At 32.9% G+C, this 21,715-nt stretch overlaps 1 long non-coding RNA gene across 1 annotated transcript; it reads left to right on the top strand.

The window, feature by feature from the left end:
* The first annotated feature begins 1,881 nt into the window (after positions 1-1,881).
* On the top strand, positions 1,882-2,600 carry LOC128282617 (uncharacterized). The gene is made up of 2 exons (XR_008272948.1): positions 1,882-2,010; positions 2,361-2,600. It is a non-coding gene; the product is annotated as an uncharacterized LOC128282617 (long non-coding RNA).
* Positions 2,601-21,715: the final 19,115 nt, after the last annotated feature.

Here is a 21,715-nt window from a genome sequence, read left to right as displayed (position 1 = left end):
AAGTTAAAACGGATGTTAAAGACTCTCTCATCTCGAAGTAATAAAACGTCACGCCCAGTAAGTTAGGACATGACATCTCGAACTTCGAGAATGAGTTTGCCTTTACTTGAAATTCGTGTATTTTAACCCCTTTTTTAAAGGATGTTTGATTGTTTAAGGCGAACGAGAAAACTCGAAACCCAGTAAGTTAGGGCACGATTTCTCGAACTCCAAAAAATAGAATAGTGCCTTTATTTGTAAAAATCTTATCCCGAGGTAACAAGATGTCATATCCGGTAAGTTAGGGCACAACACCTCGTATTTTCGTGAATAAGCGTTTTATTCAAAACTCGTATTATGATCTAAAAGAACATTCCGTTATTTAGGTTAAACGAGAAAAATCGAAACTCAGTAAGTTAGAGCATGATTTTCTCGAAATTCCAAATACAGAGTATCGCTTTTTATGAAAAATTATTTTCGTCGGGACAAGGTTAATACAACATAAGTTTGTAAAATAAAGAATGCATAAACAAATACGAATCTCGGTATTAATGAGCATAACAGAATGAGCATAAACACAAACGTGAACGATAACAATAAAAGTAAGAATAAAATAAAATAAAACGGATAAGCTAAAATAAGAGAGAAACAATGAATAAGTTAAAAGTATTTGAAAAATAAAAAAAAACTAGTTGTGAATGAATAAAGATTATGTGAAACCATAAAAGGGATAGTAATAAATAATAATGATATGGAAATATAATATTAGTGAAATAATGAAATTAATACCTAAATATAAATATAGATATAATACTTAAAATAAAATAGCGAAAACATAAATAGATAAGAAATATAAGTAGTAAGAAAATCTATATAGATGAAATTTTAATTGTAATAATAATTAATAATAACATGTTAAATGAAAAATGATAATGAAGATGAAAATAATAATAATAATAAGAATAAGAATAAGAATAAGAATACATTAAAATATGTTAATATTAATAATATTAGTAGGTAAAAAAGGAATAATGATAGGGTAGTAAAATAATAATAATATGTAAATAAGGGTAGTAGTAGTAGTGATAATAAAAGGTAATAGTAATAAATAAAATTAATAGTAATAATGTTAATAATAATATTAGTAATAAAACAGAGGAAAAAAACATAACAATAAAAGTAATAATAATAACTATTATAATAATAACAATATAAAATTAATGATATAATAATAATATAACAATAGGCAAATCAGTATAAAAAGAAAATATAATTATAGTAATAATAGTTGTATTAACAATAATAATGGTAAGAATAATAATTATAATAAAACAATAATAGTAATATAACACAAAAAATATAAAAAGGTAACGAAAATAATACTAACGCTGATAATAATAATAATAATAATAATAATAATAATAATAATAATAATAATAATAATAATAGTAATAATAGAGTTACTAATTTTATAGTAAAATAATCAAATAACTGAAAAATGGATGAAATTGACTTCAAGACAGAAAGTTTGGGGAAATCTGGAAATAGAATAAAGCAAAGGGACCGATTTTGAACACGCGAATAACAATGGGGACCAAAAGGGAAATAATCCCAAACCTTCAAAACGCAAGTTTCACAGGGGACTAAATCGCAAACCAAAACAAATTACAAGGTAAAATTAAAATTTAAAAGAAACTTGATTCCAAAACAATAAAATGCGGAAGGACTATTTGCGCAATTAACTCTTCCGCTGAAAAACACGTGGACCTTCATGCAGACAGGTCGGGTCGTGGGTCTGCCCCCCCAAAATGACGCCATTTTGGGCCTTTGGGGGGGCTTGATGAAACGGCGCCGTTTGCAAGCCCTATTTAAGTCAATTTTTTTTAAAATTTCATTTCCCCATTGTGTTTTAAAAAAAAGGGCTTCTTCTTCTCTCTTTTCTCTGGATTTGCCCAAAAGCCGGTGACCTCCCCGACCAGTCACCGCCGTAGTCCGCCGCTGGCACCGTCGCTGGCGACCGCCATGTCGGAGGTAAAAATCTTCCTTTTTTTTTCCGTTTTAAGGTGTGTTTATAATATATGTGTGCATGTGGGTAAATAGGTTCAAAAAAAATAGAAAAGAAAGAAAATAATAATGATAATAAGATAAAATTACATTGGGCTATTAGATTTTGATTCTCGGTATTTCGATTTCTCTATTTGGGCTATTTTCCTACTTTTGATATTGTTGGGGTCTCTGTTCTTGCTTGTATATTTAAAATCGAATGTTGTTTTTTATTTTTCACAAAATGCCGAAGCCCTACAATGGTTTTAGATTTGGCTTTTTATAGCCATTTTTCTTTACAACTTGCTTCTTAATCAATTGCTTTAGTTTTCTTGCAGGTAAATGGGCGCTGCTAGTGTCAGACAGTGGCGGTGGACGTGACAGGCGGTGGCAGACCTGGCATGGGCGGTCAAGCTAGGGTTTCTTCTTTTTGTTTTTGTTTGAGGTATTGGGCTAGGGTTTGGGTTTTGATTTGTTTGGGCTAGAGCTGTAATGGGTTTTGGGCCCAGTCAAATTTGGGCCGGTACAATAATTATAGGATAAATTACATCAATAATAATATCAATATTAGTATGTCATTGTTTTGGGCACCAATGACTTAATTCCAAAAATCACTAACCTTAATGACATTTAATATTTTGTTCACTTTTCCCATTAAATTATTAATAGAATTAATAATTAAAATAGTAATATCAATATTAGTGGTCTCTTTTTTTTAAGCATAATAACAAATCTAGTCTTTTAGGGTCTATTTGAACAACACAAAATAATTAAATAAAAGTGTAACTATTAGAATAGTAATTACACTCTCTTGTAATTATAAAGAATTGCAATTCCCTAAACGTGTTTAGTTGGCTACGGTGCTTGTGTCTATGATTATTATCTTAAATGGTATCATACTCATGATATGATGCAAGAAAACTTTTTGTATTTGTATAATCAACATTAATCCTATAATATTCGGGTTCACGTCCAAACAATTTGTAGGTTTAACTTTAAAACTTATATAAACTTAATTTGAAGAAAAACTTATTCTAAGTTATATCCCTTTTCATAACACGCAAATTAAATTAAAATAATATAAAATGTATAATATATAATCTTTATCAATAAGGTTTTATAAATTGTCTAATAACTTTTATAACACTTCTTATAACTATTATAATTTTGTTGCCATAATTTTAGAAAGTTATTTTTATCAATAAGTTATGATAAAAAATTATAATATTTTTTATGGATAAGTATATTATTTTATAATATATAGTATAGACACGTAAATAAGTTATATTCATACTTCTTAGCCATAAATTTTGTAAATAAATATATTATAACACTTTTATAACATGTAATTATTTTTATAATAAACTTTTTACCATAACTTTCAAAAATATATAAAAAATAGTGTAGGTTTTTTATATATATTATTAATTGTATATATTTTATATATTTATATTTTATATATTTCTCAAAATATTAGAAATTTTTGAAAAAAAATCTTTATTAGAACAACGCCGAAAAGACGGCAAAGTAATTTCTAGGTGAAAGAAAAGTAAGATCATTATTTACTTTTTGTTTTTCAAACTAGTGGTGTAAACCAAAAATGGTGTAGTTTTTCGTAGTGAGAAATTTCGTGGTTTAAGAAAGGTCGAAATGCACTATTTATGCGTGGAAATTGTTGTAAATACTCGACAATTTAGTGAATCTAGATTATGAGTTGAATAGTTTGAGGGACGTTACAACATTGTTTTTAAGAATATTTTATTATATATCAAATTCTCCAAGATTCAACAAATTCTTCCTAGTAAAATATTGTAATATAAAATACTCGGCAAATTCAAGAGGAGAAGAGAATGAATGAGATGAGAGTCATAGATTTTCAAGAAAAAAAGTGAAAATGAATCATAGCATATATACAAGTTTCACTAGCTAAAAATGACAAAAATAAGTGGATTGGATTAACTAAAAATAATTTGAAAATGTTTCAATGAATTTGGACTTAATTAAAAATAGCTTCATTCGGTTAAGTTATTTTTAACTTGACTAAATATAAATGTTATAAATTAAGTTATTCATTTTTTAGAGACTCTAAAAAAATCAATAAAAATAATTTAAAAAACAAAAAGGACTTGAACTCAAGTCACACTTGAGGCAATAAATACCCTGACCATCATGCCAATCCACATGTTTCAAACACTAGCACTTAATTTACATGATGGACTTTAAGAAGTTAGGCTTTGTAGTTTGTTAATCCAATTCAACTAAGGGCCTTGGTTTAGGTACTTCTTCTTGGATCTATCAATCAACTAAGGACTTGATTAAATAAGAATAATAGTGGACAAACTTTCATTAAGATGAGTTGTTTATTATCTATAGCTAAGGTAATGTTTTGGTGAAACCAAATTTTATGTGATTAATTGTATGTAGATGTTGGTTTTTTGGTTTTAGAGCTAGTGCTATGTACCATGTTATGAACACTATATATTTGTTTAATAAAATTTTAAAAGATATGTATTTTATAAAAATATGAATTTTAGATATTTTTAAAATTTTAGAATTAAAAATAAATTGATAGAATATGCAAAATTAAATCTTAAATTTATTAATTTTTTTAAAAACATTTGAGGCTAAATTGATAGAATCTATAAATATTATATAGCCAAATTTATTATTATGTTAATAAAAAACCATGTCAACATTCTATTAATGTCTTAATAGAAAAAGACTAAAAAATTAAATATCGATAATATTAGTAAACAAAAATTAAAATGATTGACAAATATAAAAATAGATTAATAAAATTTACCCATAATTGTATATTCACCTTTCTTGAACCGAGTCCATATTGTAAAATAATATTGATGATGAATATGAATGTGAATAGAATATATAGGTTGCCATATATTTAACCTGCTCTGGTCGATCTTGGAAACGATTTTTTTCAATTTAGGTAAGGCTGGCTCCATTCGAATTATTATTTTAAGAACAAAATTTGTAACGCCCAAAAATTCAACCTTTGTTAGATTCTATTACTAATTAAGTATTTGTTTAAGTAGTTTAGGGTTTTAATTGTGTGTTAGGATTCAAGGTTCAAGTTCTATTTTTGAAAAATTTTACTATTTGTTTGTCTAAATTTTTATCGTTGAGCTTTTTGACTTAAGTTTAATTTTGTATGATTTTGTGTTAAGAATGAACTTGCTAGTTTAATGGTTAAGCTTCTGTATACCTTTCAGTCTTGTGTTTAAATTTTTGTGTAATCAATGAGGAAATATAATTTTTGTGCTATTTCGTAAACTTTGATTGTTTTAAAATTAACTAAATTGTTTTTCCCTGTTTCCCTCTTTTTCTTTTACTTTTTTTTTACATCTTTTCCCTTCCTTTTCATTGTTTTTTTCTTCTTCTATCTCTTCTTTTTCTTTTATTTTCCTTCCGTTAATCTTGCTACTGCTCTGTTGAGGGAATTGTGTATTTTGTTGTGTTCAACTTAAAGTTTTGTTGTCGAATTTTTGTTAATGTTGCTCTCATTCTTTATTTGTCAAATTGGGTGTTTTTTTCTTCTTTCTTTTGCTCGTTTTGTTCGATTTTTCTTTTTGAGTGTTCAATTTGTTCTATTTTAGGTGAAGATCTTGAGAATAGCAATCTCCCTAATGCTTTAGATTTGTGAATTGCTATAGCGTGCATGGATAAGTGTTTGATTTTTTGAGTTGGGTTTTGGGTTAAAGCTTTTCGATGTATCTTTGGTTTTGTATGATAATTCTAGCAATTCAATTGTGAATAGTTGTTTAATTGGTCATTGGATTGTTGTTTTTAAGTTCCAAATTCATCTTGGGTGCTTCTACTCAAAACTATGTCAAGTGTGTAGTGAAAACTCAAACTTTTTGCGAACGGTTGAAAGCTAGAATCCATGGCGTGTGCCAAGCCATGTGAGAGATTTTTTTGGATTTTGAGTCACACGGACGTGTGCTTGGCCGTATGTTAGACTCTATAACTTTCTATTTTGAGTCACACAGGCATGTGCTTAGCCATGTGCTAGATCGTGTAACTCTTTGTTTTAAGTCACACGATCGTGTGCTAGGCCGTGTGGGCCACACAAGCCAAGCATGTAGGCCATGTGAAACCACATGGGCGTGTGGGCTAAAAATATAAATTTTCCCTAAGGGTGTAAACGTCGTTTGAATCGAATGTAGGCCTTCCGTAAGGTCCGTATGATCTGAATTAGACTATATAACTTGATATCTGATGATTTGATAATGAAAAGTCTATTATATGGATGTATATCCAATGTGATATCTGCTAAGTGAGTATGATCTATAATATTTGAATATTGTGTGTGCATCTCCGTATCTACATTGGGTTAGGATTCGAGTAAATACGGAAGTGTAGGCAGTTTAATAATTTATCAATTCTAATAGTTAAGCCACGTATATATATTTGATTTTAGCAATTTATCGCTTTCTGAACTAGCAGCTAGTCTGCAATTACTCTGAAATGTGACATGCAGTCACTACGCGGTGTGTAAGGATGGACAGGTACTTGATACTAAGGATGGACAGGTACTTGATACCCTATATGCTGTGTAGGGATGGATGGAGATGGTATGAAGCAGATGGAGGTAGGAATTTGCATCTATATTTGACAAGCTCTACATCTACATCTAATATGATCTGCACTTGTGTCTGAAATATTCTAAATCTGATTTTGCATCTGACTATGAGAACTATCTAAATAAGAGAACTATCTGAATAATGAAAACTCAAAAACATATATGATTTACTTCTGCTTACATGAACACTTAAGTTATACACTGAGTTTGTAAACTCATTTCATCTATTTGTTTGAATTTCAGGTAACCTACAGACTTAGACGAATCGGCGTGTTAGGAGCTCAGTCATTCCGTTTAGACTTTCTACTATCTTATTTTTTATTTATACTTTTGCAAACTTTTCAGATTTGTTGTTTTGAAAATGAGATTTTCTATGGTTTACTTATAACTGTTTAAATGATTTGGCTTGTTTGACTGATTTGTAACTTTTCAAAAGTTGAGTGACTGCAATGAAACCTAGATGACTATTTTGTCAGCTACCCCAAAGTTGGGTGACTGTTGGTATAATTTACCCTTTTTATTTTTATTTTTCATATTTTTTCCCAACACTTCTCACTCATTTACAATTTGGTCAATACCTTACTTTAATTTCTCTAAATCCAAAACCCTTTTTAATTTCTTATAATCTCCAACTACCTTCTCCACTAATATTAAAAATTATATTTTATCTAATTTAAAAATTCTAACATGTGTTAAATCTTTACTGGCACCGTTCTCATCTCAAGGGGTTTTAGGGATGTTACACTTAAACTTTTCTACTTTATTTAATTTAGTCCATACCATTATTTTCCAATTCCGCCTATCAACATTTTTTTTCATGTCACGTTCAAAAAAAATTAATTATTTGTGACTCCACCTTTTCTTCTTACAATCTATTTTCACTTTTAGTCCTTTAACTTTCACCAAATTTTAAATTATTTTATTGTACTTATTTATTTATTTTCTTAAACCAAATTTCAATACATTCAATTCATTTTCTTGATAAATTTACCATGTGCATTTATGGAAAAATATCATTTGTTGTTTCGAAAATTTTGGGGAATTACACAAAATGGATGAAAAATTTAACGTTTGTTAACTTTACTAACATGACATACATGTGAATTGTGTGAAGATGACACGCCAACTTTTAATTAATTTTTAAGATTTAAAAATATTAACAATTTTGAGTTTTAAAAATAGTTTTTATAAATTTTTCTGAATTTTAAAATTTTAAAATTAATTAAATGTGATGTGTCATCCACAAGACAATCCACGTGTATTCAACATTAGTAAAGTTAAAAAGCATTAACTTTTTTATTCATTTGGGGTGATTTGACAAAAATTGGCAAAAAAATGCAAGTTTAAGGACTAAAAAATGAAAAATTAAATGGTGGATTAAAATGGCTTTTTTTTAAAGTTGAAAGGCCAAATAAGTTATTATGCCATCTATTTTTAAAAAAAGTATTTTTATACAAGTGTTATGAAAATTTTATTTATAAGAAGTGTGATGGAAATTTTGGGTAAATTATAAAGCTTTTTTTTATAAAGGTTATATATTATAAATTTTATATTACTTTTTACTTAATTTAAGTATTATAAAAAGGGATATAACTTTGCATAAGTCTTTCTCATAATTAAGTTTTTCATAATTTTTATAATTAAAGTTACAGACTATTTGGACTATGAGCCCAAATATCATAAGATAAAATAGAAAAGATTTGCTTACGCAATATCGTGAGGTATGATACCATTTGAGAGAATGATACCAGACATAAACACCGTAGACAACTCATGAATTCTGCTTCGAAATGTGGTTGTTAAAACATTTGTTGTTCTAAAAAGATATTTCCTATATTAACATTATCTTCCTATATTAACATTATCTTAGTGTAGAATAAAAAAAGGGATTATATTAGCATGTTACATATTTCATTACTTCAATCGTAAGTGGAATTGAGATAATCTATATCTTATGTAGCACATTATCTCATTGAGATAATCTTGATAAAATTACGTTATGATGTTTATTTTTCTTACTATTTTTATTAGTAATCATATTATCAACTATTTTTTCAACTAACATAATGAATTTAATTTTTAATTTTAATTATTTTGTTACATGTTTAATCCTTCTATATTTTATTTTATATTCATGTCTTTTTTAGATTCTAAGTTTTGTTGAAATATTTGACTTAATTTTTTTTTGTTAATTTTCTAATTTTGTACTTTCAAAACTAAGGTGTAAGTATGACATAAATGTTTAATATTCTTACTTTCTTTAATTTTAATTTTAATATTAAAAATAAAAATAAAAATTTGTTCTTTAATTATATTATTTTAGTATTACTTGTTTATTGGTAATTACTTATACATAATTTTCATACTCTATAATTATGAATTCTATTGGAACCCACCCATTTGTTTGAAAAGTCAAAAAGGGTGGGCACCGAAAGTAGAAAGTAATATTGGTTGGCAAGTTGGGTTAAAAGTTGGCATGGGATAATTGCAATTTTGGTCCCTAATTGTATAGGGACATTGCAAGTTGATCCTTGAACCTCAACTATAAATAGGCCTAACCATTTCTTACTTTCTTCATCCCATAATTGCCATTCTCTACTTAAGGCATTATTCTCTCTCTATTTGTAAATTTCACTTGTAATTTTGGAGTGAAATATATTTGGTAGTGCCCGAGGGGCGTAGGCAAAATTTCTTGAACCTCGTTAAAATTCTGGTGTTCTTTATTATTTGTTTTGCATATTTTGTGAATGTGATTGTAGTGATTTATTGTGCTATTAAATTACGATAAAGGGATATTCTGGCTAGGAAAGACTTGGTATTTAAGTGATCTTCGTGATCTACCTCTCTTTCCTGGGAATTGAACTTGGTGTGATTTTTCAGTACAATAATTTTACTCTTTCACACGCTTCCGCGCAACAATTGGTATCAGAGTCAGATTCGTACTTGGGGAATACGACCGTTTACGGTACTATTCACGTATACAGTACTATTCACGTATACAGTACTATTCACGTATACAGCACTATTTACTTAATACTGGACTGCTTCACGTTATCATGAGTTGGGATTGAGGAGAAAAATGGCAGCAGCATCGTCATCAGCAAGGACTACTGTGACAAATGCAAAATTTGAAGTAGAGAAATTTGACGGTACCAATAATTTTGGTATGTGGCAATGTGAGATCCTGGATGTCTTATGTCAGCAAGAGCTAGATATAGCCCTTGAAGAAAAACCTGACAAGATGGATGACAAGGAGTGGGCCAAGATCAATAGACAGGCGTGTGGTACAATCCGCCTATGTTTGGCCAAAGAGCAGAAGTACTCTGTCATGAGGGAGACATCAGCGAAGAAGTTATGGGATACACTGGAAGAAAAGTTTCTAACGAAAAGTCTTGAAAATAGGCTTTATATGAAAAAGAAACTTTATCGATTCACGTATGCACCCGGTATGTCGATGAATGACCATGTGAACTCATTTAATAAAATTTTAGCAGACTTGCTAAATTTGGATGAGAAATTTGAAGATGAAAACAAGGCATTATTGTTGTTGAATTCCCTTCCTGATGAATATGATCATCTTACCACCACATTGCTTCATGGGAAGGACACGATCACATTTGATGCAGTCTGTAGTGCGTTGTATAGATCTGAGACTCGAAAGAAAGATAAAAGAGATCACAGAGATACAACCGCAGAAGTCTTAACAGTAAGAGGTCGTTCACATAGTAGCAAATCTGGTAGAAGGGGAAAGTCCAAAGGGAGACCCGCCAAAGATGAATGTGCCTTTTGCCGTGAAAAAGGGCATTGGAAAAAGAATTGTCCTAAGCTACAAAAGGGCAAGGCTATTTCTAATGCATGTGTAGAAGCATGATGAGGAGTCGACTTTAGCTTGGTTGGCATGGCAATGACATGTCAAGCGGATGAGTGGATTTTGGATTCGGGATGTACTTACCATATGTGTCCTAATAAGGACTGGTTTTCTAGTCTTAAAGAGCTAGAAGGTGGAATTGTTCTTATGGGCAATGATAGTGCTTGTAAGACAATGGGAGTGGGTACAGTCCAATTGAAGAATCACGACGGCTCAATCCAAGTCTTGACAGATGTTCGCTACGTACCTAGCCTGAAGAAAAATCTCATCTCATTAGGGGCCCTAGAATCTAAAGGGCTCACAATCACTTTGAGAGATGGATTACTAAAAGTAGTAGCTGGGCAATTGACGGTGATGAAAGGCACAAGAAGAAATAACTTGTACTTTTTAAATGGAAGTACAGTTATTGGATCAACATCAACAATTTCTACAAAAATGTAGATTCAGAGGCTACCAGATTATGGCATATGCGATTGGGACATGCTGGTGAAAAAGCTTTGCAGACATTGGCGAAGCAAGGCTTGTTGAAAGGTGCAAATTCTTGCAAAATGGAATTCGTGAACATTGTGTTCGGGCAAGCGAAGAGGGTAAAATTTGGTCCAAAGAATTCACAATCTGAAAGGAATTCGGACTACGTTCACGATGATGTGTGGGGACCTACCAAAGTAGCTTCTTTGGGAGGTATGCACTATTTTGTTACTTTTGTTGATGATTATTCAAGAAAAGTATGGGTGTATCTAATGAAAAGAAAAGTGAAGTTTTGGATGCATTTCGAAATGGAAGAAGATGGTGGAGACTCGGACGGTCGAAAGGTCAAACGACTTCGATCGATAATGGTACTTGAGTACAAAACGATCCATTTCTACAAGTATGCCAAGATGAGGGCATTGTGCGACACTTCACTGTTCGGGATACACCACAATGAGAATGGGGTGGCAGAACACATGAATCGAACTATACCGAGAAAGTTCGATGTATGTTGTCCAATGCTGGATTGGACAAAGAATTTTGGGCTGAGGCAGTTACATATGCGTGCCATCTAATTAACCATTTGCCATCAGCTGCAATAAATGGAAAAACTCCTATGGAGATGTGGACTGTAAATCACATCGATTATGATTCTTTACATGTATTTGGTTCCACTGCATATTATCATGTAAAAGAATCTAAGTTAGACCCAAGAGCAAAGAAAGCATTATTCTTGGGTATAACTGATGGAGTAAAAGGATACCGTCTCTGGTGTCCTAATACAAGGAAAATTGTTTTCAGTAGAGATGTGACTTTTGATGAATCAACCATGTTGAAGTACAAGGATTCACAAAAGGATGACAAAACCAGTAGTACTTTGCAGCAGGTGGAGCTTGAAAAGGTTAACGATGATCCAGCTAATATTGGAGGGACAAATGATGAAGAGGTTCCTACCCAAGAACCTCTACAGCAACAAGATTCAATTGCATATAGAAGGCCAAGAAGAGAGATTCGTAAGCCTGCTCGCTTTGATGATATAGTGGCCTATGCACTTCCAATTGCAGATGATGATGTTCCTTCTACTTACACAGAAGCAGTAAGTAACCCTGATGGTGTAAAGTGGAAGCAAGCAATGAATGAAGAAATGCAGTCTCTTCATAAAAATAAGACCTGGGAGTTGGTGACACTACCCAAGGGAAAGAAGGCAATTGGATGCAAATGGGTATATGCAAAGAAGGAAGGATTTCCTGATAAAAATGAAATTCGATACAAGGCTAGATTGGTAGCAAAGGGTTACGCTCAGAAAGAAGGAATAGACTACAATGAAGTGTTTTCTCCAGTTGTGAAGCATTCGTCTATTCGGATTTTGCTAGCCTTGGTTGCGCAATATGATCTTGAACTAGTTCAGCTTGATGTGAAGACCGCGTTTTTACACGGTGATTTGGAAGAGGAAATCTATATGACTCACCGGATGGATTTAAGGTTGCTGGAAAAGAAAATTGAGTTTGCAACCGACAAAGTCGCTTTATGGATTAAAGCAATCTCCGAGGCGATGGTACAAGCGATTTGATCGGTTCATGAAAGGGCAAAGGTACACAAGAAGTAAATTTGATCATTGCGTGTATTTTCGAAGCTACAAGAAGGAACTTTATATACTTGCTCTTATATGTTGATGATATGCTAATAGCATCTAAGAGCAAAGTTGAGATTGAAAGATTGAAGCCTCAACTCAATCTCGAGTTTGAGATGAAAGATCTAGGAGAAGCTAAAAAGATTCTCGGCATGGAAATATGGAGAGATAGAGCTCATAATAGAGTTAGCTTGTCTCAGAAGCAGTATTTGAAAAAGGTACTACAGCAGTTTGGCATGAACGAGCAGACAAAACCCGTAAGTACCCGTTATTTCTCATTTCAAGCTTTACGCACAACTATCTCCTTGACGAATACGGAACGAGAATACATGTTGCAAGTTCCGTATTCTAATGCAATGGTAGCTTGATGTATGCAATGGTGTGTACAAGACCCGACATTTCACAGCGTTAGTATAGTGAGCGGTATATGCATAATCACGAAAAGGACATTGGCAAGCTGTGAAATGGATTCTACGGTATATTTAGAAGACCGTGGATGTTGGATTACTGTTCAAGCAGGATAATACACTTGGTAAATGTGTTATTGGGTACATTGATTCTGACTATGCCGGTGATTTGGACAAGCGAAGATCAACCACCGGTTATGTGTTTACACTTGCTGGAGGACCAATAAGTTGGAAGTCTACACTACAGTCTACAGTTGCGTTGTCAACCACAGAAGCCGAGTACATGGCTATAACAGAAGCTGTAAAAGAGGCTATTTGGTTACAAGGTATGGCTAAAACCTTGGGGTTGGTTCAGAGCATATTAACGTGTATTGTGATAGTCAAAGTGCTATTCATTTAGCAAAGAATCAAGTCTATCATGCACGCACAAAGCATATCGACGTCGATTCCATTTTGTGCGGAAATTATTGAAGAGGGAAAATTTGTCTTCGAAGATCAAGACTGCAGATAATCCCGCAGATATGATGACCAAGGTGGTATGAAACCAAGTTCGAACATTGTTTGAACTTGATTAATATCCTGCAAGTTTAACAGTTGAAGAAGGCACTATCAAGTATTGTTGTCAAAGGCAGAAAGAATTGTGTGAAGATAAGATTATCCTAATCAAATCTTCAAGGTGGAGATTATTGGAACCCACCCATTTGTTTGAAAAGTCAAAAAGGGTGGGCACCGAAAGTAGAAAGTAATATTGGTTGGCAAGTTGGGTTAAAAGTTGGCATGGGATAATTGCAATTTTGGTCCCTAATTGTATAGGGACATTGCAAGTTGATCCTTGAACCTCAACTATAAATAGGCCTAACCATTTCTTACTTTCTTCATCCCATAATTGCCATTCTCTACTTAAGGCATTATTCTCTCTCTATTTGTAAATTTCACTTGTAATTTTGGAGTGAAATATATTTGGTAGTGCTTGAGGACGTAGGCAAAATTTGTTGAACCTCGTTAAAATTCGTGTTCTTTATTATTTGTTTTGCATATTTTGTGAATGTGATTGTAGTGATTTATTGTGCTATTAAATTACGATAGAGGGATATTTTGGCTAGGAAAGACTTGGTATTTAAGTGATCTTCGTGATCTACCTCTCTTTCCTGGGAATTGAACTTGGTGTGATTTTTCAGTACAATAATTTTACTCTTTCACACGCTTCCGCGCAACAAATTCCTTCAATCAAATATATGTTAAAATATAACTCCACTATTAATTTAATTTATTTTTTATTTAAATGGGATTATAAAATGAGCATTAATCATACATTATATATAGAAAAGTATTGAAGCAAATTAAGTATGTTTTAGCAACATGTTTGCCTTCTGCACTATGGTAATTTAGTGTTAGTCGGATTGCTCAAAAATGGATATGAGAATAACCTGCTTGTATCCATTCTCTAGGAAATTCTGATGGAATTTCAAGAGTAGTAAACTGTTCAGAGGAGAAAGCAGAAATAGGATAACTATCAAACCTAGAGGCTTGAATATACTCTTTTACTTGCTTAGAAGTGTTATGAATAAAAGTTTTTATAAATCTAATAGGAGAAAAATGAGCTTTTCTATAAGTAGAGTAGGAATTTACAGCGGGAAGATATGTAGGTTGAACCTTATCCTCTTACTTAAATAGTCTATTTCACACAGAAAAGAAATTTTCTTTATAGAATGTGACTTTAAAGGCATACTACGCATTGAAAGAGAAGTTGAAGAAATAGAAGGTCGTGACAGTATTGATATCAGAGCCACTTTGCTCAAAACTCATAATTTGAATCTCTAATTTATGCTAAAACAAATTAAAGATTGGGCTCAGTTGCTGGACCAGCCATCCATGGGAAAGAGCTCTCTTCTTATTCTACCATAAAGGATGCGTCAACCACTTCAGGCAGCCAAACTTTTGGATTGTGGTTCAAAGGCAAATGCTGAACAGATTGTTGCAGAACATGTCTCCGTCTTTCATAACTCAGGCAGCAATATTTATTGGGATGCAATCTGAGTGCAATAATGGTATGAAGGTTCCATCAAGAAGAAGGGTTCGTATAGCATTTCCTTCTCCTTAGTGGATTTCTTGAATCTTGATTTTTTTTAATATAGCCTCTGCTTCGAGACCTGGCAAAAGGTTTAAACCAGATGCTCAAATTGAAGATGGTAAAAGGGGCTCAACAATACACTTGAGCATCGAAGGGTTTTTTATTTCGTGATATAAAATTTCGCTACGAGATTTTCAAGAGCCAAGGAAGAGGAAATTGAAGGATTGATCTGGAAATATGGTGGTATTGTTCTGGTTGATATTCCATCTCCTTCGAACAGGGGAAAGTGATGTTCAAGGCATAAGTTCCAGCAGCTTCCTATCATTCTATGCCCAAAGAAGGGGGGTTGTTAAAACTTTTTTACTTTTCCTGATCCCTCGAGTTATTACTTTACTTGTTCCAACAAGTGTTGAGTTGGTATAGTTTCTGAGAACTGATAAGTATTCTGCCATGGTTTAGCTTGTTTCTGACCAATATATAGGAAATTGGAGGTCAAAAACTTTCTCTAAGTATTGATGAGTAATAATGGTTTTCAAGGGTCTAAAGCTTCCAGCCAGTCCAACTCTCAACCAAAAACAAGAAAAAGTGATTAGTTCCTTCGTTAAGATAGTCGGGCACTTTTTATAAAAGAATTCTTGCTTGTTAGTATTTACCTCATAGTACAAACCAAGCTGTCAGTTCTGATATCAAACTGAAAAGCCTGCTGAACTCACTCGAAGTAGAACTCGATTTAATCATATAAAGTTAACAACTTGAAACTACCTAATGGAGCCTGAAAAAAACCCGAAGTCTGGAACTTGAATCAACTTGGACTTGAATTGACCAAATTTGAATGATCTAAACCATTCATATTCTAAAAGAATTTGATCTGACCAAAATATTTGTTTAAATTTAATCTTATTTTGAATTTAATTAATTGAATCTGAAATGACCTAAATTCGAATGATTCGAACCTTAGATGACCCTAACCTAAATTGAATCGACCTGATTCAAATCTGATCCAGCTCTGCCAATTGACATGTCTATGTACGAACACCAATTTTCTTTTGAGGTTAGTTAAGATGCTTGTGAAGCTCCATCTAACGCCAGTGCAAAGAGGTATGGTACAGCTAAAGTGTTCTTTCAGCATTGAAGGTTATCACCTTGGACCATCTTTAAGGTGTTAAGGAAGTCAATCAAGAAAGGTGAATTGAGTATAGAGGTGATCATAGTCGGGCCGGGCCCAGACAAAATTTTAAGCCCGTCTACTAGGCTCGGGCCCTACCCGGCCCGAAATATGGGCCTAAAAATTTGTTCAAGCCCAGCCCAAAATAAAATTGCTAAGCCCGAGTCCAGTCCGGCCCATATTAAATTTTTTTTGCTTATTTCATTAAATAAAAAATTAAAAATATAATAAATCAAATATATTTATAAACATAAAACAAATATTAAAACAAATAAAATGATACTAAAATAATTCTTAAAACAATACACAAATTTACAATATAATAAAAATAGTTATATTAAAATTTAAAATGATTAAAAATAAAATAAAATATATATTAATATATAATTCAGTAAGGCCGGCCCAAAAAAACTCTTACGAGGCCCTACTGCTTTCTAAACAGGCCTCATTTTTTCTTAAGCCTATTTTTTCGCCTATATTTTTACCCAAACCCTCCCATTTTTCAAAGGGAAATAAAATAAAAATATATATTAATATATAATTCAGGCCGGGCCGGCCCCGGGCCAAAAAACTCTTACCCGAGGCCCGGCCTGTTTTCTAAACGGGCCTCATTTTTTTGCCCAAGCCTATTTTTCGGGCCTATTTTTTTACCCAAACCCTCCCATTTTTCAGGCGGGCCTTCGGGCCGGGTCGGGCTGCCCAACCCATGATCAGCTATAATTGAGTATGACATCGGAGAAGTGCTTGTTTGGTAAAAAGAAAAATAAGAAAGAAGAAGCACGACAGCCAAAGCTCAGGATACATGATGTTATGCCACAAGCTTTAAATCCATATAACTTGTGCCTAGTTGGAAACTAATGCATGCAGGGATTAGATGTAGCTAAGTATGAACAGAAAGTTATGCTAAATGGAAACTACTTCTAATCTGATTTAGTTGCATCCTAATGAGAACATTGATAGAAGTGCTAGTGCTCTAATTTGGGATCACACTATAGCTTCTAAATTCCTCTCTATAAGAGCCATGATGGACACTTCTTTTCAATCATCCAAGAGCCACAACAATGTTCAGTTATTGAACCATGCTATATCAGTGCTGCAAGTGTTCCAAAATATAACCTAACAGATTACCGTATTTCCCCCTTTTATATAACAAAATTGGGTGGCTAAGCCACCTTGTTTCGTTCATAATTTCCTTCACCAATGCTAAGACCTATAGTGCTCTTCTCCAAAAGATCAAAGATTTAATCCCCCCCACAAAAGTTGTTAAGAATCTTGCTAATATAGTGTTTTTTTAAGATAATAAATTTTGTTATTTGTTAATTTTGTCACTCTTTTTTGGATGTGTTTCTGATAGCCACTGAGTTAGGTTTTGTTAGAACTTATTAGGTATAATCTGATTGTCAAGTCGATTAGGGCCATCAGACTGTTAGAAGTTTGGTCTGCATCATCTTGTTGTGTGTTGGCATTTTGAATGACAGATTTTTTATGTTTTACTACCTGCTACAACAACCAAATTCCTGTATGCATGTGCGGTGAATTCATTAATTCTAAAAGATAAGTGGCTTACTGATTCAGTTACAGTTGGTTCTGCGTTATCACCTGAAAAGTAAGTTCTTAATTTTACTTGCCACTTGTTAATTTTTGTTGGGATTTTTACAGCAACAAAAAAAAGAAAATTGAGCAGAGGAAGAAATACAGGACACAGAACAAGGAAGCAAGAAAATTTTACTTGCTCACAAACGTGCAGCAAAGAAGTAATAAGTGGTATGCTTAATTTTTCAATAAGAAAAACAATACATTTATAGCCATCTATATCACCTAACACTACCTAACAACATTAAGTAGCCTAGTAACTTGATAAATATTGCTTGTACAAACAAACAAGCCACTTAACCTAGTCGTTCAACACCTAAACATATCAAGCTGTCATCATCTTGTTCATTTCCAACTAGGCTGATTTTAATGAAACTAAACAAAAAAAACCTTGTTGTTACAACAAGCATGCGTGCTGCAGCATGCACAATTGCTAGCACGTACTTCATCCGGAGATATTATAGCTAAACAGCCTTGTAACATTTGTGTTGCAGCATGTTTACAAGCTATATGCACTTCATCCGGAGATATTACAACAGTTTCATGTGCTGCATGCACTTTAACCAAAAATATCACAGGAGCATGGTAGTCCAATTTTCAACACTCCTCCTTGGACTTCATGTTGCAAATACAAATCATTCAAAAAATTTTAAGCTTGGCAGTCCCAAAATGCTTTGTTTCAAGCTGACCCTGCACAAGCACTTCATTTTCAACCTTGGCAAATGGAGTCTTCTCCTCCTTCATAGCCTTAGTTGACTATATATTTTGCCTGGTCCTCTTGTTCTTTATAGTCCTACTTCTTCTTGCATAAATAGCTTGCAAGTATAGTTTGCTTGCCTTCAGTCTGCCATTTTTGGCTTGCACCTTATTAAGCTTGTATTTAGACCGCCCGCCTCTTCGGCTTGCACCCACTCAGGCTTGCCTTTAGGCTGTCCGCCACTTTGGTTTGCAAATCGACAGGCTCTCACTTTGACAGGCTCGCACGTTGCTTACTGTCTTTAACAGGCTTGCAACTTTACAACTTGCATTGAGCTTCACCTTTGACAGACTTGCACTTCGCATACTGTCTCCCTTGAAACTCCTCATTCAGCTTATCCAAGCTTGTTTGGAAGTCTCAAAGGGGTGAGTTGTTGCTGTCTTCTCTACAAGCAGCCCTCAAATATGACAGGCTTTAACAACTTCTTGTCTTTCTTAACAAACAGCAGAAACAAAAACAAGCCTTCAAAGGTGACAGGCTTTAACGACTTCTTACCTTTCTAGCAACAGAAGCAAAAATTCCAAAGGCCCTCCAAGATCATAAAAGCTCTCGATACCATGTTGGGATTTTTGACAGTAGCAAAAAGAAAACAAAGCAGAGGAAGAAATACAGGACACAGAACAAGGAAGCAAGAAAAATTTACTTGCTTACAAACGTGCAGCAAGGAAGCAATAACTGATATGCTTAATTTTTCAATAAGAAAAACAATACATTTATAGCCAACTACATCACCTAACACTACCTAACAACATTAAGTAACCTAGTAACTTGATAAATATTGCTTGTACAAACAAACAAGCCACCTAACCTAGTCGTTCAACACTTAAACATATCAAGTTGTCATCAGCTTGTTCATTTCCAACTAGGCTGATTACAATGAAACTAAACAAAAAAATCTTGTTATTATAAAGAAGCATACGTCTTCTTGAGATGCACAATTGCTAGCACGTACTTCATCCGGAGATATTACATTAAACACCTTGTAACATTTGTGTTGCGGATGTTTACAAGCTGCATGCACTTCATCCGAAGATATTACAGCAGCTTCATGTGTTGCATGCACTTTAACCAAAAATATCATAGCAACATGGTAGGCCAATTTTCAACAATCTTAGGCTTGGTTTTGTGTTAAAATGGAAGAATTTTGTTTCTTCTGGAATTTTATAATTAAGTATTTTTTCCTTGATTTGCTGTTGTCTACTTTCTTGCTCCTTGGTTGTTTTCCAGGGAAATTTTGGGGCTAACTGGATAATAATTTCTTTACACTTCCCTACTAGTAAATGCTTCATTAGATTATCAAATTAAAATTCAGTTGAGTTCCGGCATAAATGGTTTCAAAAGGGAAAAAATATTTGTGTTAGTGTTCCTGATATGTTTGCTATTGTGGGTATATACAAATATAAATTGGAATTATTCGTAATAAGCACCTAGGTTCCACAATTGATTCAAAGTAAAACTTCAAGCCTCTAATCAATAATCATGCCTTTTCTAGTAACTCTGTCATCTTTTAATTTGTAAGGGCTTTTACTCATGTTCTTTCCTCTCTATGGTTTTTGATGAATATTTCAATTTTATTTTTTTTTCTGCAGATACATGGTTCTAACGAATCAACCAGAAACTAGGCTTACAAGAATTGGGAGGCCTGTACGTCATGATAACAGTGGCTTTATTTTTTATGGAGTAGGAGTTATGCTTCATGGGAAGCCACATTTCTGTACCAAATTTGCGAAAGTAATCCAGGTAAATGCTAGTTTCAGTTTCAGGTACTTCAGATAGTGCTAATAGCTTTTTTCTTCTCCTTGGTTATTCTGATTGTCTCTGTTATTAAGCACATTATTGCAGTGATTTGTTCATATTAAAGCTGCTCTCACTAAGTTATATGCTAATTGTTAATTATTTACTTGAGTCCTAACGAGTAAAACAATTGTTTCACACATTTCTCTTTTATGTGTGTCAGAGTTCGAATAATGACTCATATTTGCAAGCATTATTGGTTTTAATGATTAAATATTGTCTGTTGGTTCCTTAGAAAGGGCCAGAGTCATGCATATAAAGCACTTTCTTCAAATACCTCTAAATCCCTAGCAAGATCATATTCATATTTGAAGGATACTTCGCAGCAGGCGTTCCAGTAGGAGGGCTCAGTTAACATAGCAGTTTTCTAACATTTTGGGTGGCCATGTGTCTCTTCCTTTGTCGAAATCTGCATACCTCGGGTTCGTGAAAATGAATGTAAATTATTGAAAGCTAGTGTAAATTACTTTAACTCCTCCAAGTTAGCCTTTACATTGAGAAAATACCATTTTCTTGCAGCTCAAAATTTGAAGTATTAAGGTGAAACCGTGAACGTGGTCTTTGGTCTTAAGGATGCTGGTTTTAAAAGTTGCCTTTTTTGACCTGTATGGCGCATGATAAGCCATAAAAGTAACATGTTTTTAATCTCATTCTTGATGCATTTTTGTATGATTTATTTTGTAAATTAGTGAATTTGATGCTTCAAATCCTTTGTTTCATGTTTCTATACTTAGATGAGCATACAGAAGTAAAAAGAGCGAAAAAATGGCCAAAATAGAACAAAATGAGTTGTTTTCAGGAACCATACAGCCTGCTCATTTTCCAAACGGGCTGGCCACACGCCTATGTGTCAGTCCGTGTCGATTTTGCACCCTATTTCCTTTTTACGCAAAAAAACCTAATTTTTAGGGTTTATGAGCATTCTAAAGTTTATAAATACATACTAGAAGAGGAACTAAAAGGACACGGAGAGAAGAACGAAAAAAAGACTCGAAGAACGCCAACGGATTCAACTCAGAAGTGGATCTCCTTCAAGATTGAAGATGTCTATTCAATTTTTTTAGAAGTTTTATTGAGTTTCTTTATGTCTTGTTGTTATTCTAATTTTGAGATGTTTTCATCCCATATTATGAACTAAATTCCCTATATACCTAAGGAAGATGAAACCTATGATGGATCTTGTTATTTAATTTCTGATTTACATGATAAATACTTCATTTCTTGTTCTCAATTATGTATGCTTATTTTGTGTTTTGATATTTTTAGGATATTGACTCATGTTAAATGTGTTTATTCAGTGGAGCAAAAGCCCCTATTTTATAGTATATCTAGCATAATTG

Source organism: Gossypium arboreum, chromosome 10 (genome assembly GCF_025698485.1).
Source record: "Gossypium arboreum isolate Shixiya-1 chromosome 10, ASM2569848v2, whole genome shotgun sequence".
Taxonomy (NCBI): Eukaryota; Viridiplantae; Streptophyta; class Magnoliopsida; order Malvales; family Malvaceae; genus Gossypium; species Gossypium arboreum.
This window is presented reverse-complemented; position numbering and strand designations above follow the sequence as displayed.